This window comes from Pithys albifrons, chromosome 1 (genome assembly GCF_047495875.1).
Source record: "Pithys albifrons albifrons isolate INPA30051 chromosome 1, PitAlb_v1, whole genome shotgun sequence".
NCBI lineage: Eukaryota > Metazoa > Chordata > Aves > Passeriformes > Thamnophilidae > Pithys > Pithys albifrons.
In genome coordinates, this window is record NC_092458.1 from 59,625,674 (window position 1) to 59,639,627 (window position 13,954).

The 13,954-nt window shown below is 37.1% G+C and overlaps 1 long non-coding RNA gene across 11 annotated transcripts in view; it reads left to right on the forward strand.

The window, feature by feature from the left end:
- LOC139670248 (uncharacterized) overlaps positions 1-13,954 on the forward strand; it is a 201,297-nt gene that overhangs the window by 34,743 nt on the left and 152,600 nt on the right. For all 11 annotated transcript variants that reach the window (XR_011697457.1, XR_011697451.1, XR_011697453.1 and 8 more), the window contains one exon: positions 10,362-10,451. This is a non-coding gene — a long non-coding RNA (uncharacterized lncRNA). The remainder of the gene's footprint in view (positions 1-10,361; positions 10,452-13,954) is intronic.

A 13,954-nucleotide genomic window follows, 5' to 3' on the forward strand; every position in this document is an offset into this window, starting at 1 on the left:
TGTTGTGTCTTGTTATCTTGATAAGGAACCAAGGGGTTACAGTATAACTTTTCTGTTTAATACTGCACTTGAATCTTTTAGATTTACCTGACTTTCTTTTATGGTTTGTTTTATTTTTTTTTTTAAGTAGGAGGCGTTGGCTTGTGCTGTTTGAGGATTAACTTGCAAAGAGATCACCAAGTTCTTAAAACTTTTTTGATACAAGCCAGTCTGGAGAAAGATTATTGTCAGCTTGAACAGAATTATTCAAGAATTTGACTCACATACCACTGCACCTTTATATTAGTACAGTTTATATAGAAGAAAAACAGTATAGGTGAGAGAAGTTTTTGGAGGAACACGTCTAGTAAATAACTTTAGAGTGTTTAACCCCCACTTTAAAAAAATATAATTCCTGGATAGAAGTAAATACTGCTGAAAGTTGTGTGATTAAACTTCTCATGAAAGTCAAGGAAGTAACTTTGATCCAAGAATTTCATGAAGAAAGAATAATTGTTCTAAATTGTGAGATGCCCTAATCAATTGAACAAACAGAAAAATTTAAAAAGTACTAAGGCTCCATTTATTTACAATAGAAACGTAAGGTTGTCTGGTTTTACTTGTAAGAACTTGCTTCTCAACATGTATATTAATTTAATAGTTACTGTAAACTAACATTTGTTTTTACAGTTGCAAATGCTTAAGCTTTCCCATTTAATATTTTATTGAACAGTTTAAAAAAAAATTGCTCACTACTTAACTAGAGGGAATTTATTATTATGAAAAACTTAGTTTTTTTGTGTATCTTCAGCGGCCCAGAGCAACTACTACAGAAAGCAATCCCCAACAAGGTCCCTGTATCTGTTTTGGATAGTATGAATACTCAGAAACATAGAGTTAATAATATAGAAAGATCTAAACCCCATTATCAAAAATGTTAATGAAATTATCATTTTGTAATTTTAAAATATTATCTATGGATTAACTAAGGACATTCAGAAACAGTAGGAATAATTAAAGGGTGGTCAGGAAGAAAAAATATATGCACTTTGATTAAGTGAGGTACACAGCACATACAAGGAAACTGGAATATAATATTTATGTAACTTGGCAGAAGAATCTATGATTGGAGGTAGAATTGGGAAAATATGGTGTGCAATTATTCTGAGTTACTCTATTTTAGCAGACTTAATAATGTAATGTAATCCCCATATTTAACGTAACCGCAATTGGGCTGAACGAAGTAGTACAAACTCGACATCAGAAAGATACAGGTTGGAAAGTGTAAGTATTAGTGTTTATGAGTGTGGATAATTTCTGGCCAGTTTTGAGAAATGAATAAGAAAATTCCAGAATTAAGAAAATATTTTGTTTGGAGAAAAAGAAATTGCATTTATATGCAGTTTTGGGCCCTCCAGACTAAAAGTGGAAGGTGCAGCAACAGTATAAAGAGGTAGTTGCTTTATTAATGCAGGTTGTGTGTGTATTACTTCATGTAGCCCAGTTTTTCACCCAAGCTGGCCAAAGTACAGAGAGTTATTTTAATTGCCCAGTTTTTATAAAGAACATGAAGAACTTAGTCTAGGATGCTTCTTATGCTTTTTTGAGTGGTTGGGTAGATGGCATTCATTGCTGGTGTGCATGAGCCCCATGAGTGCAAGGACAAATTATTTGGACAAGCAGAGTCCATTAAATGGTATCAACAGAATACTCTTTGAAGCACGTTCATGTCCATTGTCCTCAGGGCATCAAAAAACCATGTGAGTACAAACATTGATGATTTCATTATTTTCATCATACCACAGAGATAGAAATAATGCAGTACATGTACTATGTGATTTACTTAATTTTATTTGTGATAGTATAATTAATTTCAGCAGTAAATTAAGTCCCCTTATGACCATTAGCTAAATATAGTGTGAGTTAACATACTAGATATATTTTTGAATATTGATAAAGGAGTCATATGTTACCGGCCTTTAAGAGTTTCCCTAATATGATTCTTCTGAGAGCAACATATCCCATAGTAACATTTTCTCTTTCCAAGAGGAAACATACAGCAGGGGAGGGAAGGGCCTCCCTCTTAAAACAGTCTCTTAAACTGCCTCTTAAACAGAAATCAATATATTTTTGAATTCCACAAGTAAAGCTATAGTTATGATTTACAAGTGTGTCTTGCTCAGTGTCCTAAAAGCTGTGATTCTGACGTCCTGGGACATACCCATTAGCAGGGTCCGCTTGTATTGGCAGAGAAATCTGATGGAGGCAAAACGAACGTGTTTCTCAGCCCAAGGTGCTGCCCGTGCATGTAGCAAGACATAAAGATTCATCAGCAATATGGAATGTCTTTGTTTCATGTGCTTTATAATTCAGGTCCTAAAAAGGCCAATTTTATTACTTGTATGCTCCCTGCAGGGACCTTGATGGTTACTGGCTTTGTGTTAAGTGCTTCATGTATTTATAGCCCCGATAATAGCGATTGTCTTTGTATTTCAGTACCATGTCATACATGGTGCTGAGTGACTTGTTGGTCTTGTGGCTTTTCTCTCTCTTATTCTATATCAAGCTGTCCAGCTTATTAGAAACAAGGAACACCAGGAATAGGTTCCCTTCTATGGCTGATTGCAGAAACAAATGTACTATTACAAGTCAGTGACACAGCCTTCTGTCTCTGCAACTCCACAGAAAGGGTGAGAGGGGTAGCAGTTCAGTTATCAGTGCCTCAGCACTTTCATTTAGTATTTAAAATTCAGACTGGAGTAGTATCCATAATCTCCTAACCAATCACTAATCCTCAGGGATTTTGAATTGCCAGCCTGCAAGATGTCTATTTTTACATAGGGATCCATGCAGCAGAGAAAAGACCTTAGATTCCTCATAGGAACTCTGGATTACATTACAGAGTGCTATCCTTCAATCCTTGTAATGAACCAAGCCGGAATTTTCTATTGCCTTTGTGTTTGCCCTGCTTCCTGCCAGAAAAAGTAGCCATCATCACAGTCTGCTTCAGAAGATAAGGACTGAGGTGTAGTACCACAACAGATCATTGATTCAGTTAACACAAGTCTAAAACTATATGCTCAACAGTTCTCAGACTTACAAAAACAACAACATTGATTTAAACCACTTGGTAATGATTTTGTTTTTATATATCATATGATCAAGAGCTTTTTACTTCCCAGAGGAGAGATCCTAGACAGCAACAGGTCCATTAAATCAGCTTCTAGGTCATCTTTTAAGATCAGTGAAAACATCTCAGCAGTTATAGTGTCTCCCAAAACATTTTGTACTTTATCTACATTGTGCACAAAATTGATTAAAAGCACAGCCTTGCAACGATTTGGTACATGCTGCTGCATCAGATGTCTGGGGTACACAAAGAAGTCCTCTCCTCATTAAACTTTGAATAAATGATACTCCTTACAGTGTTGCCTTCATACTTTAAAGTACCAAAGGTCTGGGTGACAGACATGTCTATTCAGAGATTGGGGTTTGTTCCCATTCAAAATCTCTGTGATGTTCAGGAGACGCTTTATCTCCATATAAATATTTCAGACTCAGTACCCTCTGCCTTGAACAGAAAGTAAATTTGGGGTTGTTTTTTAGGGACTTCCCAGGTAAGTGCTGATAGTCAATGTCAAAATTAGATATTTTGTCAACAAGTCAGTGAGGGGCAAGACCATCCTCAGGAACTTTGATGTGACATATGACTCTGAGTTAAGTCAGTCAGAACCAGAAAACATTTGGGGTTAGAGTTGATAACATTAGAGGATCTTGAGCCTTTCTAACCTTTAGCATATCTAACCATCATAGCAGCAAGTCAACAGCACTGACCTGTCTTCCAGAGTTACATTTCTCAAATGGGGACATTTAAGTGTGTGCTTACTCATAACAGATACAAACAGATGTCCTGTTAAAACTGGAGGGATGCTCAGAGGTCCTGAAAAAATGTTTTGTTTACCTGTTTGATAACATGGGCTTTGTGTGCCTTTTTTTTTACCATTCTTTTTGTCTTGTGAAACCTTCAGTACATTCTCTTTACCTGCTTAGCCAGACATACTCTTCTGAAATAGTAATTGGATCCTTCAGCCAAACCCAGTGTGATTATAGCTGATAGACTGGGTGTTGTTTAGGTGAAATCTGCTGACAGAAACTATTTTGCAACAGTACAGACAATTTTATGTCAAATAGAGTCACTTTGGAGTTACTCACAATGCTAAATGAAAAGACTGCCTGTGTGAGCATCCTGGCACCGTCAGTCTCACTCAACTGCTTCTACTTCAATAGTATGGGACTGTTCAATAGCTTTGATACTAAGTGGAGTTTACATATTTTCTCTAAAAGTGCATTTTTCTGCAATAGTTGCTTATCTTCTTCTGTACAGCAGTACAATTTACCTTATCTTGTAGTAACATTTCTGAAAGACTTTTGTTTATAGTTTCACCTAAGAATGGAATCCTGTCTTACCTATCTGTGTAACTTTTTACTAGTAAAAATTGGTCTTTCCTATCTGTTTGAGTATTTCTGTGCCTTGTAAAACACATAGTAGGGAAAATGAAAGTATACTGCATGGGCTATGAATCTCCTACTGAAATAATAGGGAACTCTTAAAAGCTTCTGCTGTAAACTGTGCCCACTTAAGGTCTACTGCAAAACTGTAGAAACAATGCCCTTCTCCATCAGAGGAGACTTGAACTACTTTATTTTCAGTTTTCTACTTCATATTTTTGATGAAGTTTACATTGATTCCTTGAGCTTTAGTTATTAACAAGTAATTTTCTTAGAATGGGTCTGGTTTCTGTGGATTGGCAAATTTTCTTCTCTTTATTTCCACTCTCTGCTATTGTTTTCGATTCTACTTGCAGAAAGACCAGCAGGGTTTTAAGAGCACAATATGCATGAATGCATCTTTTTCTCTAATGCATCTTCCCTAACAGTGGAAAAGAATGGCTCTCTCAGAATGTGCTCATCTAAGCTTCCAGTTCCCCAGGATCTTGGAAGGACTTCTTTGCAATAGCAGCTTCAGCATCTGCCACCGATAGCAGGCAAACTGGTGGTTGATTGGCATAGCTAAGAAGAAATAGATTTCCAGCCCAGGGGCTATAGAGTCTTCTTCAGAGACTGTAATTACAGCACACGTCTAACAAACAGCAAAATTTGTTTCTTCAAAACAGCAATACATGTTCTAAAATCACAGACAAAGGATGGACAGGAATCAACTTTTCACCTTCTCTATCAATACAAAGATGAGGGTGCATCAGAGGACACTAGCAGTAGGCATGTTTGAAGCAAATAATACAATAAATTATATCAGCTTATATGTTCATGGGTAACATACAACATTTTTTAACTAAAGTATGGATTAAAAAAGTTCAATATTGATCTAAGGAGAAACAAGACCCTGGAAGGGAGATCTAGTAAAGGTCACTGACTAGACAAAAACCACCTCAGGCTCAGGAAACCCTCCAAGCTAAAACAAAGTTGGATGCTGAAATCTATGGGCATTATCAAATGTGCTTTTTCTGGGCCCACTGTTCACTGAGAGAGTATTTGGATAAAAATTGGCTTATGCCAGATACTGGAGATAGGTAAATGGGCCAAGTGTATGCCTGGTCTGAATGAGTCTGACCTCTCTAGTATTCTTAAAATACAGTTTATTTTTGAATCTTGACCTACTCAAAGTCTTCACAAAAATGAAACAAAATACCTTCTCCTCTTAAAATTCAATCAAGTGGAGTCAGTCTTAGTCATTCTTATTCTTTTTACTGCACTCTCAGCTTTTCTAACTTCATAGTCTGTGTATTTCAAAGATTTTATAGGTTAAGGAAATGCCTCTACCTCTCCTCTTTTTCCTCACTTAGTTTTGCCTTCACTTAAACCAAATTTTATTCCTCTTCATCTCTCTGGAAACTTGTTGCTACCATTGTGATTCTGAATAGTGACTTCTCTTGTTCCTTATGCTGTCCTTCAGATTCTCTCTATTACAGAGAGGAAATCTTTGAGCCTGCCAAGGAGAAGAGCAAGTAAATTAATAGAAAATCTATAGGATAGTGTTGTTTCCATCACAGTAATTTGAGAGGAGGAAGTTCATTCTCATCACAGATCTATGATACGAAATCTGTAAGTCATGTTCCAAAATACATACAGCAAGCTGGGATCACAGCCTTTGGAAATTCTCAGAAATAACTTTTCCTTCTCTTCCTTTAAACTTGTGAAGTTGTCCTGACAGTAGGATCATCCTCTTAAGTCACTTAGTAAGGACAAGGAAATGCAATGGGAAGTCTCCATTGTTAGCAGAGATTAAGATGGTCAATGCTTATGTTCAGTTCCCTGGTTAGCCCGAAATCCTTCCAGTTTTCAGGAGGCAAGCATGGGTGCAGATAGAACTTGAGGGGAAGAACAGATGGAGAAACAGGGACGGATCCAGAGTTCATCATAGCATCCTTTCAGCCTTTGCCTCCTGCTTCTGGTAAATCTGCACCTGAACAGCCAGTGCATTTAAGAAAAAGCTTATCCTGTTTGGTTTCTTACTTCTAACACCTCAGGTATTGAGGAAATGAAGGCAAACCTCTGTGCCAGGGCTTTGTCTCTTTAACTTTGTATGTACATCAGCAGGCACAGTAGGAACCCATTCTGGTTTGAACATACTGTAGTGTAAAAGGCTGATAAAAAAGAAAGGAAGGAATTCACATTTTCTGTTATTTGTGTGGCCTCCTGGAATGGTTAATATGTGTTTAATGAGTTCTATAGGTATGCTTTATTTAAATTAAATGTTTGTTTTTTAACAAGACCACTTCAATTATAAAAGTAGGGTAGCCAATATTAAGGTTAAATTTACTGTTACAATAACAGAATAAAAATACAGGGCTGCACATTTTTTATGCCAAAGTTTTAGATAAAGTCAAACCACTGAAGGAGTGAAAGTCACTGGCAGAGCAGCTGGAACTGTAATCTGCAGAATGTGGAACCTACTTCTGATAGCTTTTCCTTTTCTGTTTTAATGTGCTCATCTACTTCATATTAATGACTAGTATGTTCAAAATTGAAAAATGCGCCAGGAGATGAAAAAACAGATAATGTTATTTATTCTTTTCAGGTCCATGAATGAAATTTTTAAGAGGATGAAATGTACTAGTTCTAAAGTTTTGAAGGTCATGCTAACCAGAAACAATCACTTAAGTTCACCAACTAGCAGTGATTAGGCCTTGTTGAATAGAACAGTTGTCAATGCAGTAGGTTCTGATAACTCCTTTTTTATTATGTTATGTATATTTATGGTTATTTAATTTAACTGATAAAAAATGAAATGCTCTTTACTACGGTTTAATTGAATTCCATTTTCCGTTTACACAGACACTTTTATAAATTATAATGGGAAGACTAAGTCATGGTAGAGAGAAGCCATCAATTTTTTAATCATAAAATATAAAAATTAACAATCAGAAGTTTGTTATATAGATGGTTAAATAAAAATTGCACAGGCATGAAATCACAGTCTCGATAGCAAAAAGAATCATATTTTTTAAAAGGGGTATATTTCATTGAATAAGGGCCTTTAAAATGAGAAGAAAAAAAAAAGGAAGTGTAAAACTGGGCCAAAATAGACTAAGACAAGACTCTTTTCTGTTTTAAAAGGTAGCTAGGATTGATAATTGAACTCAGGGACACAAACCAATTCACCCAGTCTGCTGATAACATGCACTTGTAGTTCTGGGTCCTAAACAAACACAATATGGGCCTTGCAAGTGCTTTAGAAAGCCCTGGTTAATAATCAGTTGTCCAGGAGTCCCCTCTGACCCGCACAGGCCCTCCCTCGTCTTGGAACAAAACCCCAGCAGCTGTTGCTTGTGTGAGCTGTCGTGGTGCAGAAAGCGCAGTCCTTGCCGCAGACTCCCTTGGCTGCCTCGCTACATGGAGCGAGAGAAACCTGCATCTGCAGCTTATGTTCAGAGCAAAGCAAAGAAGCTGGGCAGCTGAGTTACTGAGACCTGCCTCAGAATAAGGCAGAAGGAGATGACCTTGGGTTAGATGACCCTGACTATCAAGTGTGTTGCGTAGACAAATAGTAATTGCTTGACAATTGCTCTAGGCTTGGAAAACATACGTTATCATGTCTGTGCTGTATCCACTGATAGAGATTGTTTTCATTACACATACTGGATATTTCTAACTCCACTGAACCTAATGATGTGTGAAAGCATAGATAAGTTCAAACTAGGGGTCTCAAACTTGAAAGTCTGAAACCTGAAAGTCTCTCCTTTGTTCAAGTTACTCCTTTTGGCTGGCGGATGTCTGTCTTTAACTCAAGAATCGGTCTATGTCCAGCATCTACAGTGGTCTTTGGAATGCCTTTTTTTTTTTGAATGCTGTCTTTGTTAGAGCTGGAGAAGTTTCAATGAAAGAAACTTCTCAGTTTTGTGCCTTGTGAATGCTATTGTAATAATTATTTCCTTGTATAGGTTTCAACATTAGGACTGTTGGATACATTAAAGAGCAGTCCACGCTCACAGCTCAGTATTTAAGGCATATGCAAAAGTTAAGCATTCATTACATATTATATACTCTGTAATAACTTAAAATTTTTGATCTGTACTTTAGCAGAACTCCCTTTTGAACTACTGCCTACAGTTACTCGCCTTTCAGCAAAAATTTTAGTGATAATATAAACATAAGCCTCTTTCAGTTGAAAATTATTTTATTTGAAGTGAAGTATTCCTTTTTCTGAAAAGTTGCTGAGACTCTCCCTGAAGTGATCTTGTCTTTTTATGCTTTTCTTTATTCCTTAACGCGTCTACTTAATTATCGAGAAACTTCTCAGTTCAAGAAAGGCTGTAGAGAAATACTCAAGATTATAGGGCGTTTTGGGGGTTATAGATTGCTAAAATAAAAGAAACCAAAGGCAGGTAGCACACAATGTATAGCACTCATGTGGGCTCAAGTGGTTAGAGAGGTGTATGCTCACTGTGTTAAAGGAGACAGGAATCTGTCAGAGGTCAATACACGGTCGTTCATGCCCTCAGGGGCATAGAGATGTAGAATCCTTGTGACATGATTTGCAAGAGAATGTGTGGGCTTTAATTCATTCATTTACACAGCATCAGGAGACAGCTTTCTTATTTGATAAAGACTTCAGTCATCCAACTCAGTGTCTTCCATTAAACTTCTTATATTTCCCTCCATTTTCATGTGCCTCTTGCATATTTCCAGCAGGCTGTCCCTTTAGAATGATGACTCTTATGTATGAGAAAAGGACAGTTTTGTTATTACGTGTAAATTTGTCATCATATGACACAACTTGTCATGATTTTAATTCTTGCTTTCAAATTAAGTACCTGCCAGTCTGTTGAAATACTGTATTATTAACAACTAAAATTGGAAAACCTGAATGTAGTATACAGCCTTTTATCTATAGATCTCAAGCTTCTTTTAAGCCTGGAATGAGATTTTATTTCTTTTAAAACTCTCAGAGCTCAGGTAGAAGTGGCTGAGGCAAGATTAAACAGGATTTATACCTTCTCACTGTTGGGCCACTTGACAGATGATACAGTTCTTCTAGCCTCTGAGTGGCACTGACTCAGCCCAGCATTAATGCAATGCTTTGTGCAGACTCTCCCAGCGCATCCGAAACTTCCCCTATTCCAACAGGAGGAGACTCATGGCTTCCTTCCATAGTTCCTACAGCTTTTAGTGCCCCTTCCCAGTCAGGTCTTCATATCTAATGTGAAGAGTGTGGAAGACTGGTGAAGATTTCCATCGCTGTAATTTTGGGTTTCTTTTTTTATGTGGAGATATGATGCAACATGAGAACCCCTTTAAGAGAGATCTTCATAGCTGTAGAAGTCTTTTGACATTCAGTAGTCACTTCTGACTAGGTGCCTGTATTGCCTCAGGAACTGTGACTTTTGTATTTTGAAAAAGGTAAATATACATGTAGACAAAAAGTTGCTAAACACTTATTTCAGATCTCAGGCTTTTTAGACTTTTTATAGCTCTAGTATTTGTAGCACTGCCATATCCTGTAAGCATTATTTTATCTCTTAGGTTCAGTGTGAGGTAGAACAGTTTTAATTGTCCCTATCTTATAATCAAGAAGCCAGTGGTGAAATTCTGAGTTGAGGACAGGATTATGGCCCTCTTTTAAACTTCCATTCCAAACCTTGGCCAAAATACCACCCGTCTTCCACCTTTATGTAGGTTTAACATCAGTAGTATGATTTAACTTTTGAAGTGCCTGTGGGAACAACAAGTAGTAATCTGCTTTCAGATGGCAGGATGAAAGCGAGAGTGATTATATTCTTTAATGTGTTAAACAATCCAGTTTATTTAAGTATGTTCAGGAAATTATGCTAAATTGCTTAATTTTTATTTTAATTTATTGACAGGTCTGCTTTACATGTAGTGCTGAGCTGTTGTGATCGTTTGTTTTTTATGACTTGCATAAAGTGTGAAGTTTTCAAAGCCATGTGTCAAAGGTAAGTTATTTCAATAATATTGTTTGTATACATCCCTAAAAATGTTGTGTTTATGGGAGAAGTTTTCATCCTTCAATTGAAGGTTCAGCTCTGTTTGTAAGTCACTATCCTGACTAAAGGATGTTATGAAGCAGTATAAACTCCTGCAGGGAGTTCTGAGAGAGATTTTCTCCCAGTGCTTGCCAATATACTGAGGAAGTGTTCGTTCTGCACCAGCTTTTAAAATAGTGCAACCTGATCCTTTCTTTACAGCTCAAGGGGTGGGGGCGGGGAAAGAAGGTGAAAGAATGGTAGCCCAGATCCTTCTTCCCGTTTTGGGTCTGTTTTTCTCTGTTGAGTGAAGAGATCATTAATTGTGCATGACCATAATGAGAAGGGACCCTTTGCTCTCACCCTTCAGATTTCTTATGACACAGGCCAGGTTTAATCTAGTCTGTGTTAGAAGGAACTAAGTACACTTTACAGTGTCATAATGAGCTTCCCCCTCATTTTCATTTTCCCTCACTGGTATGTAAATCATTGCTTGTAAGGGATAAAAATCTGTGGGAGTTATGAAACCAAAGTGATTGCATTAATGCAGAACTCCTTCTACTTAGTCTGGTGTGTTTATCACTCTGCTTAGTGTTGTAAAAGTAAGATGAAATACACTTCAAATCAAAAGAGACTGTCTAATATTTCTCTGTCCAACTAATAAAAGTAACCGACAAACTAAAGAAATAACAAATCTTTAAAAGCAAGAATGGGCGATGTGCAAATCAGGAAATTGTTTTGTTGAGAGTTTCACTTGTGACTAGGGTTTTAAAAGTTATCGAGATATAGGGGTTTATAGCTTTAACTTGGAAAGACTACCAAAATTAATATTTAGTTAGTAGTTGTGACAGCCAGTCAGTACACTGTCATACAGTGAAATCTTTGTGAAATTTACTGTTTCATAAGAAAGGATGTTCATGCAAATACCACATTCAGCCAGAAATGAGGATACTGAGAGTCCTGAAGTACAGTGGTCTCGTTATTCTGTTTTGCTAGCTATTATTGCCTACTTTTCAGCATATTTATTTTTTACTTCTTTATGCAGTCTAAAGGCATATTTCTCATCTGATAACTATTACTGATTTCCTAATTTCCATTCATCTTTTACAAAATATTTATTTGTACCTGTAATCCATGCTGAGAGCACTTTTTTAGTCTGGGCTAGGTGTATCTTGTGTACACATTTTGTACACATTTTGGAGTAATGCCCTGATGAGCTAAATGTCATCTATACTTAGAATGTTGTCTATACATGTGGAAAATATTAATGAAAATCACTACAGTGCTTAAAAATATTCATAAAGATATATTGCTTTTTATAAAGTACTAATGCCAAACTTGAAACTGTTCTATTACACATCAATCACTATAGTTAGAGGGTAAGTCCCAGAATCCAGAAGCAGGTTTAAGAGAAGGAACTGAGGAAGGAACTGAGAAGAAATGAAACCTGCATAAAGGTTTATCCAAGAATGCTATCATTCTTCAGTTAGAAGGATCTTGCCATCACTGGCTAGCTGCTGGAAGGAAGAGAGCGTTTTCTTTTCTTAACCACTTTCCATAAAACACCAGTTACTATAAAAGGATAGCTGGAGCTGTGCTGCTTTCTTCCTGTGCCTCAGGCTCCATTTTTTAAATCTTTTTTTTCTCCCCCTGTATCTTATCCATTGTAAATAACTACTGCACTTTCCTGCTGTTAATAGTATTGTCATATGGCTGCAACAACATAAAGTGAACACTTTGAATAACATAAGAGCTGGGTAGAAGCTTCTAAAAAGCAGTAACTGGACTTGCAGTCTTGTTAGTTATGCATGGCTGCTGCTTGTTAAAGTGCTACTGTGCAAAAGCTGAAACACTGGAACAGCCTGCTTGCAGAACCAGGAAAACTATGCTGTCTGAATCAGTCAAAGTTCCACATGCAAGTTAGTAACACCCTTTACAAATGAAAAGATAGAAGTGTGTTTAGAGTTTTAAATGAAAACTGTTGAAATCCATAGCACAGGCCCTTATGGTCATCACAGACAACTGCTCGTTATCATTAGGAATTATGGGGCTGCATTTTTTAAAAAAGAACCGGGGGGTGAAGTACAGACTTAGATTACAAAAAAAGTTAAAAAGTATCAGACACCAAATGGTACAGTGAGAGTGGTCACAAATACAATACTATAGCAGGAGCTGACTGATAATCTTTTTCAAGTGTGAAAAAGGAAAGGAATGGTCATTCAGATAATCATGTGCTAAATTACTCATTTATGTACTTCAAGTATCAAAGAAAAGCAGACTTAGATAAATTAATAATAAATGAGTCTTATTTTTATAAACAAAAAAAATTGTCTTGATCTTTCAGACCTAAAAAGCCTTCATACTGTAACATAAAATTAAATTAAAACTACATACTGTATATATTAAAATACAGATTTCAACCTCCTAGTGAGTTAATACAAATTCACTTCTCTTTGAGCTCTAGTAACCCCATTCTAATCTCCAGTGCTCTTTGATAGTTAAACCAGAAGGGCTTTCTGTGTGAGAAGGTGTGTATGTGTGTGTGCATATATGTATACACATTACACACATCTATGTACCTTATTCCTCAATGGGTTAATTTAAGAAATACATATATAATACAGAGAAAGTACGCTGATATTTTAATTACTGAACACTAATACTTTTACATGTGAGATGTTGAATTGACACGTGTTTATCATCTCTGAGATCATCTCTGTGGAACAACTAATACCAATCCAAAGCCCAGAATCTGAGGGCAAAGTGGATGTGAGGTATGCAGAAACTTAGCTCATGGTGATGGGAGCTGGCTCCGGTTTCGGTGCCTCAGTCAATAAGCCATGTCCCTACTGAAGCTGCTTTATCAATCCACCTAATACATCTATCCATCTTTTGTTTTCAGAAAACAGGCAATGTTGGGGCTTGGTTTTTACTGTTGCTACTTTCATTTCTCTCTGTGACAAGCTCCAGAGCCACAGAAGCAGCCTGGCAGCAACACTCCAGCTCCAAGTGCAGCAGAAGTAGGGAGCCTGCAGGAGCCAGTCCCAGCTCTCAGTCACTGGCCAACCCATTGCTTGTAGAAGTTAGCATGCTTAAGTTGACATTGATCCCTCAAGGGACTAGCTACCAGCTAAACAAAACTGGAGCACAGGGCTAGCCAAGCATAGACTCTCTGTGACCCTGTGTCAGGACCTGTCATCCTGTTGTAAAAGCCAGCTATGTTACCTCCTTGCCCTCTGAGACTTCCAGGGAATCCCCAAGTAAATGGGGAGGCAGGGGGAGGGAGGAAGGTTATTTACATGTCCACGTCTCTGGCCCAATCTTTAAAAAAACCAAAACCGAGAGATGATGGAATATTTTAAAAAGACATATTCATTTCCTTTATGAAAGCTTACTACAACAAAGCAAGAATAATTTGCTCTATTAATTATAGGTAATGGAAAATGTGGAAGTATCTATGTAGTTAAAGAAGG